Here is an 8,738-nt window from a genome sequence, read left to right on the forward strand (position 1 = left end):
CATTAAAAGCCAGTGATTTTCAGTCCAATCCAATCCAATCCACTTTATTTATTTATTTATTTTATTTATTTATTTACTTTATTATAATCACATTTACACAACAAGAATGTTTCCAAAGTGCTGCACAGCCATGTTAAAAACAATATTAAAAACAATATTAAAAACAATATTATGCTACACCAATGACTGAATAAAAACAAAGAATAAGTGAATAGAAAACCAATACAAAAACAATATAAAAAATAAATATGATTAAAAATGATTTTAAAGGGTAAAACCAATTAAAACAGTAAAATAGACATCAAAATGTATTAAAAAAAAACACAGAGGAAAACAGAGGACAGAAGACCACATAACTCACATAGTGTTAAAAGCCAAAGAATAAAAGTGGGTCTTAAGACGAGACTTAAAACACTCCACTGTGGGAGCAGTTTGAACATGGAGGGGCAGAGTGTTCCAGAGCTTAGGGCCGACCACAGAGAAGGCCCTGTCTCCCCTGGTTTTAAGTCTCGTCTTGGGCACCACGAGCTGGAGCTGGCTCTCGGACCTCCAGGAGTCACCTTCTGAGTAGCCTCTGATTTACTAATGGTTTCTAATGTTGTAAAAATGTGTAGAATAAATATCACATTTCAACATTTCTGTCAACGAAGATTTGCTTCAGCCTGCGACACATAGTCATTTCGATAGTAGGCTATTATAGCTAATATAGACATTACGTCATTTGTTGTCTTCATTATAAAACTTATATACGGCTTTTCATTTTTTGTGGCTCCAGACAGATTAGTTTTTTGTATTTTTGGTCCAATGTGGCTCTTTCGACGTTTTGGGTTGCCGACCCCTGCATTATACAAACTTTTGGGTTTCGAACCACGCTCAAGAACCAATTCCTAGATGAGGTCACCTACCTAGGTTCCATTCTAGAGGCTAACCTTTCCTGTGATAAAATGGCAACCAAGGTAATCAAAAAGGTTAACCAACGAACGAGATTTCTCTACAGAATTTCCTCTCTGGTCAACAAAAGCACCTTGAGGATTCTGGCGGGAACTCTCGTTCAACCCTTTTTCGATTACGCATGCACCTCCTGGTACCCTAGCACCTCCAAAACCCTCAAATCTAAACTCCGAACATCTCAGAACAAGCTAGTCAGGTTACTTCTAGACCTCCACCCCAGATCCCACCTCACTCCTACCCACTTCTCTAAAGTGGGCTGGCTCAAGGTGGAGGACAGAGTTAAACAACTTGCACTGAGCCTAGTCTATAAAATCCGCTACACCTCCCTGATACCGAAGTACATGTCAAACTACTTCCTTAACGTAAATGACCACCATAACCACAACACCAGGGGGTGCTCCACTAACCACGTTAAACCCAGATTCCGAACTAACAAAGGTCTTAACTCATTCTCTTTCTATGCCACATTAATGTGGAATGCGCTCCCAACAGGTATAAAAGAAAGGGCATCTCTATCCTCCTTCAAAACCGCAATAAAAGTTCACCTCCAGGCAGCTACAACCCTAAACTAACACCCTCCCCGGATTGCTAATAATCAAATGTAAACAATCAAATGCAGATTCTTTTTCTTATGCCTTCTGATCTCTCACTCTCTCTCTCTCTCTCTATGTCCACTACTTGATGTCCATATCCCCCCCCTCCCTCCACACCCCTGATTGTAAATAATGTAAATAATTCAATGTGATTATCTTGTGTGATGACTGTATTATGATGATAGTATATATGATAGTATATATCTGTATCATGAATCAATTTAAGTGGACCCCGACTTAAACAAGTTGAAAAACTTATTCAGGTGTTACCATTTAGTGGTCAATTGTACGGAATATGTACTTCACTGTGCAACCTACTAATAAAAGTCTCAATCAATCAATCAATTCCTGAATGGAGGTTGCACTGTATATACCTTCATGTAACATAACTTCCTGTTTTACAGCTCTAAGTATACCATCTTGTCACCGGCTGACGCAATCCTGACAAAAGGACGAAATGATGAAACGGCGAGTAACGAGCACGCATTGTGTTATGAAAACATCATCAAAAACATTCCGTCCTCTGAGGGGTTCGCCACGTGCGCCGCGGTGAAGTAACGCACATGTGCCATAAAGGCGCAGCTGCATGTGGACGTCTGATATTTCCTTTGACTACTGCCTTAGCGCTGGATCCATATAAAAGAGAGGTTTCAGGGAAAAAAATAATACAAAAATACAAGCAAAATAATCAGATTTCATCTCCTGACATTCACAACTCTATCAAACCATCTCTCAGATGAATCCCACATCTGTGTTCACAGCATAGCCATCGCTCCTCAGAGGGAGCTTTTCCCTGTTGGGAGGAGAAATTAAATCTGCAGGAGGAGGAGGAGGAGAAGGAGAAGAAGAAGGGGGAGGAGACGACGCTGCCGGCGTGGCTGCCGGGTGGCAAAGCGGCAGCTCTGATAATGGGAGCCCACTCCCACTCGCACGGCCCCTGAGGCCAGCCGAGCCCTGCCTATGTGAGCCCACAGCTATCGGTGTCACACTGTGTGGGGACATGGCAGGCGGAATCATGTGACGAGGTGAGGCCAAGCGGATGGAGCAGTTCTGGCTAAGTGCAGTACATATTCTCAAGGGACCATACTATAGCGAGGATATGCATTAGAGTAGTCAGTGTACAGCTTGTACAGAAGTGTATATTTACACTAGTGTGCCGTGAGATGCAGTCTGCAAATGATGTGTTGTTGTTGAGTGTCGGGACTGTCTAGAGCAGGGGTCACCAACCTTTTTGAAACCAAGAGCTACTTCTTGGGTACTGATTAATGCGAAGGGCTACCAGTTTGATACACACTTAAATAAATTGCCAGAAATAGCCAATTTGCTCAATTTACCTTTAACTCTGTGTTATTATTAATAATTCATGATATTTACACTTAATCGAACGGTTTAAAAGAGGAGAAAACACGAAAAAAATGACTATTAAATTTTGACACATAGTTTATCTTCAATTTCGACTCTTTAAAATTCAAAATTCAACCGAAAAAAAGAAAAGAAAAACTAGCTAATTCGGATCTTTTTGAAAAAATTAAAAAAAAGAATTTATGGAACATCATTAGTAATTTTTCCTGATTAAGATTAATTTTAGAATTTTGATGACATGTTTTAAATAGGTTAAAATCCAATCTGCACTTTGTTAGAATATATAACAAATTGGACCAAGCGATGAGGTGGCGACTTGTCCAGGGTGTACCCCGCCTTCCGCCCAATAGTAGCTGAGATAGGCTCCAGCGCCCCCGCGACCCCAAAGGGAATAAGCGGTAGAAAATGGATGGATGGACCAAGCTATATTTCTAACAAAGACAAATAATTATTTCTTCTAGATTTTCCAGAACAAAAAATTTAAAAGAAATTCAAAAGACTTTGAAATAAGATTTAAATTTGATTCTACAGATTTTCTAGATTTGCCAGAATAATTTTTTTGAATTTTAATCATAATAAGTTTGAAGAAATATTTCAGAAATATTCTTCGTCGAAGAAACAGAAGCTAAAATGAAGAATTCAATTAAAATGTATTTATTATTCTTTACAATAAATAAAATTTTTTTACTTGAACATTGATTTAAATTGTCAGGAAAGAAGAGGAAGGAATTTAAAAGGTAAAAAGGTATATGTGTTTAAAAATCCTAAAATCATTTTTAAGGTTGTATTTTTTCTCTAAAATTGTCTTTCTGAAAGTTATAAGAAGCAAAGTAAAAAAAATAATGAATTTATTTAAACAAGTGAAGACCAAGTCTTTAAAATATTTTCTTGAAATTTTCAAATTCCATTTGAGTTTTGTCTCTCTTAGAATTAAAAATGTCGGGCAAAGCGAGACCAGCTTGCTAGTAAATAAATAACATTTAAAAAATAGAGGCAGCTCACTGGTAAGTGCTGCTATTTGAGCTATTTTTAGAACAGGCCAGCGGGCTACTCATCTGGTCCTTACGGGCTACCTGGTGCCCGCGGGCACCGTGTTGGTGACCCCTGGTCTAGAGTAACCGTGTAATACTCTTCCATATCAGTAGGTGGCAACCGGTAGCTAATTGCTTTGTACCGTGTTCTTCAGACTATAAGTCGCCCCGGAGTATAAGTCGTACCAGCCGAAAATGCATAATAAAGAAGGAAAAAAACATATATAAGTCGCACTGGAGTATAAGTCACATTTGAAAGGCAATTTAAAATAAATAAAGAATAGTGAACAACAGGCTGAATAGGTGTACGTTATATGAGGCATAAATAACCAACTGAGAACGTGCCTGGTATGTTAACGTAACATATTATGGTAAGAGTCATTTAAATAACTATAACATATAGAACATGCTATACCTTTACCAAACAATCTGTCACTCCTAATCGCTAAATCCCATGAAATCTTATACGTCTAGTCTCTTACGTGAATGACCTAAATAATATTATTTGATATTTTACGCTAATCTGTTAATAATTTCACACATAAATCGCTCCTGAGTATAAGTCGCACCCCCGGCCAAACTATGAAAAAAAACTGCGACTTATAGTCCGAAAAATACGGTAGATGTCGGAAACAGCGAGAGGCAGCGTGCAGGTAAAAAGGTGTCTAATGCTTAAACCAAAAATAAACAAAAGGTGAGTGCCCCTAAGAAAAGCTTAGGGAAGGCTATGCAGAACGGACCTAAAACTGAACTGGCTGCAAAGTAAACAAAAACAGAATGCTGGATGACAGCAAAGACTTGCTTTGGAGCAAGGACGGCGTCCACAATGTACATCTGAACATGACATGACAATCAACAATGTCCCCACAAAGAAGGATAAAAACAACTGAAATATTCTCGATTGCTAAAACAAAGCAGGTGCGGGAAATATCGCTCAAAAGGAAGACATGAAACTTCTTCAGGAAAATACCAAAAAAAGAGAAAAAGCCACCAAAATAGGAGTGCAAGACAAGAACTAAAACACTACACACAGGAAAACAGCAAAAAACTCCAAATAAGTCAGGGTGTGATGTGACAGATGGTGACAGTACACCTACTTTGAGACAAGAGCTATAGTGATGCATGCTTAGTTATGGTTTAAAGTCATATCCAACAATTGAGACAACGCCTTTTTATTGTTAACTCAGTGTTTCCCATAAACTGCCAAGATACCTGTGGTGGTGGGGGCGTGGCTATGGGCGTGGTCACCATGACATCGAGTAATTTGCATAATTTACTACAATGATTTGATTTTCTCTAAAAAGGCTAAAAAAATGTATACTTACTAATTAATAATAACAGTTTTGTTTTAAACGTTCATCCATCCATCCATCCATTTTACAATATAATTACAACACTTTATGTACATATTTATATACAGATTTGAACAACAAGTTATTCACTGAAGTATATTTATTAATTGTGGTTCTTACAAAAAATATTTCTTATAAAATATAAAAGCTAAAATGTCTCTTAAAGCTCTGCCCCTTTAATTAGTGCATACTAAATAATTTAACTTCAGCCTACTACTACAACCATATTATTTACCAGCAACATAAAGTGAAACAGAGGCAGAGGTGTCCTGCCACAGTCAGTAACAAATAAACAGAAAACAGTAGTGGTGGTAGATAGACACAGAGCTTCATCAAACATCTGATCCACTGAACAAAGAGCTCCAAAAATCTTGAACTTTAGACTGCCATCAGTTTTACTCCCTACACTTAACCATGTGTTTCCTACTGCCTGCAGACTTTGCACCCTTTGTTATATACACATGTTGTGTTTCTAATATAAATACATTTAATACAATCAAATACAAATAAGGCAACAAGAGAAGTATCCTACACTTCTCTTTTGTAAAGGAAATCTAAACATGGGCATATACATCAACTATATGATTTGCCTGAGAAGCTGGAGAGGACAAAAAAAAAAAAAAAAAAAAAAAGTTTAAAAAAAAAAAAAACATTTAATTTGTGGCGGACGTAATTTTTTCGTGGCAGGCCGCAACAAATACATGAATGTGTGGGAAACCCTGCAACTGAGTTTCGTTTTTTTTAGTGATTTCTGCCGGTGGTGTGCCCCCGGATTTTTTCAAGGCAAAAAATGTGCCTTGGCTGAAAAAAGGTTGAAAAACACTGGCCTAAATAGGTGTCGACAGCTGTGGGTACCATGATAATAGTGTTTTGCCATGGTGGTATAGGCGGGGCTGGTCAGGCATTGTGTGAGTGCTGCGGTTCATTGCAACAGGAATTTCATGTTTCACACTAAATATTCACACTTTTGACACAATTTGGACATGTTTGCCACCTACAGTCGTGGTCAAAAGTTGACATACACTTGTAAAGAACATCATGTCATGGCTGTCTTGAGTTGCCAATCATTTTAATTTTGACCTGATAATTTGTGTTTCATCTGACCACAGAACTTTCCTCTAGAACAGGGGTGTCAAACTCATTTTAGATTGAGGGCCACATGGAGAAAAATCTACTCCCAAGTGGGCCGGACTGGTAAAATCACGACACAATAAATTAAAAATAAAGAAAACTTCAGATTGTTTTCTTTGTTTAATAATAGAACAATCACATTCTGAAAATGTTCAAATCATAATGTTTTTTTTACACTTGCATGTTGCGGTTAATAGTATTCTATCTTTATTTGTCGTTATTTACATTTTCTAAATAAATTATGTGATAATGTTCATCTGTCAACTCATTGGTGGCAATTTTCAATCTATCAAGATAAAAATCAAATTATAGGATGTTATTTATGTAGTTTGCTCATTTTCCTCGACTGGTGCATTAACATGTGTTTTTTAAAATGTATCATTTTTTTTTTCCATATGTAGCATCTTCTACAAAGATACAAAGAATTGCTATTGCGACATCTAGTGGACACATTTAGAACAGCAGTTTCTTTCATTCAAAAATTTTGGCTCATTTTTATACTTAGCTAACTCATCCCTCGGGCCGGATAAAACCTGTTCGCGGGCCTGATCCGGCCCTCGGGCCTTACGTTTGACACCCCTGCTCTAGAAGGTCTTATTTTTGTCCATGGGATGTCAGATGACACAAAAATTTACCTTGTTTGGCCACAATACCCAGCAATATGTTTGGAGGAGAAAAAGGTGAGGCCTTTAATCCCAGGAACACCATTCCAACCGTCAAGCATGGTGGTGGTAGTATTATGCTCTGGGCCTGTTTTGCTGCCAATGGAGCTGGTGCTTTACAGTGAGTAAATGGGACAATGAAAAAGGAGGATTACCTCCAAATTCTTCAGGACAAGCTAAAACCATCAGCCCGGAGGTTGGGTCTTGGGCGCAGTTGGGTGTTCCAACAGGACAATGACCCCAAACACACGTCAAAAGTGGTAAAGGAATGGGCTAGAATGAAAGTTTCAGAATGGCCTTCCCAAAGTCCTGACTTAAACGTGTGGACAATGCTGAAGAAACAAGTCCATGTCAGAAAACCAACACATTTAGCTGAACTGCACCAATTTTGTCAAGAGGAGTGGTCAAAAGCTCAAGCAGAAGCTTGTGGATGGCTACCAAAAGCGCCTTATTGCAGTGAAACTTGTCACCAAATATCAACATTACTGTATGTCTACTTTTGACCCAGCAGATTTGCTCACATTTTCAATAGACCCATAATAAATTCATTAAAGAACCAAACTTTATTAATTTTTTTTGTGAGCAACAAGTATGTGCTCCAATCACTCTATCACAAAAAAACAAGACTTGTAGAAATGATTGTAAAACTCAAGACCGCCATGACGTTATGTTCTTTACAAGTGTATGTACACTTTTGACCACGACTCTATTGGCTGACTGGCTTAGACCACATATTTAATGACGCCACTTTTACTCGAAAGTAAACACACGTCATATCCTGTGGCAATTTTGTTTTACCGGAAAAAAAACATACCTCGCCATTTTTGTAGTTCTTAAAAACAGTAGCTATGTTTATGAATGCACCCGCCATTTTTTATTGTACCAGAAATACGTGCCATAATATGAATTTACATTTTTTCAAGAGTGTTATTGTTTAATCCAAGACACCTTGGTTGATTAAATTATTTAAGGTACAGTAGCGTATTTTTCGGACTATAAGGCGCACTTAAAATCCTTTCATTCTCTCAAAAATCGACAGTGCGCCTTATAACCCGGTGCGCCTAATGTACAGAATAATTCTGGTTGTGCTTACTGACCTCGAAGCAATTTTTTTTTGGTACATGGTGTAAGGATAAGTGTGACCAGTAGATGGCAGTCACACATAAGAGATACGTGTAGACTGCGATATGACGCCAGTAAACAACACCAAAACTTTAAACGTTCCATTGAAAATAAAGAACGTTACACACGGCACTCAAAAAATCGTCAAAATGTTTTAGTACGACTTTGACGACGCACCGCTTGATGGATTGTCGGCCCAATACGACTACCGTAGTCAGAGATACAAGTATTACTATGGTGTGTGTGTATAAGGACCGCAAAATGGCACCCATTAGCTGATATTATCTGGTGTTTTGTTTCACAATATTTTGCAAAACCAATTTTTCTTATCTTCTGGTACCTGCTGATGTGTATTTGAGATCTGCATAAGTCCTGAAAATGTGCGCACGTCCGCCACTATAGTCCGTAGTCGATAAGCGTCTTCTTTTTCTCTATCTTCTTGTTATGGGACATTCATCCTCCGCTGTTGCCATTTCTAATATAAAGTAGTGTAAAGTACTAACTTATATATCGCTATGGAAGCGCTAAAAACAT

General features: G+C 38.0%; 1 long non-coding RNA gene across 3 annotated transcripts in view; it reads right to left on the reverse strand.

Annotated features, from left to right (window-relative positions):
* LOC133659279 (uncharacterized) overlaps positions 1–8,738 on the reverse strand; it is a 533,887-nt gene that overhangs the window by 118,823 nt on the left and 406,326 nt on the right. The gene's annotated exons all lie outside the window — the stretch shown is intronic.

Source organism: Entelurus aequoreus, linkage group LG10, assembly GCF_033978785.1.
Source record: "Entelurus aequoreus isolate RoL-2023_Sb linkage group LG10, RoL_Eaeq_v1.1, whole genome shotgun sequence".
NCBI lineage: Eukaryota > Metazoa > Chordata > Actinopteri > Syngnathiformes > Syngnathidae > Entelurus > Entelurus aequoreus.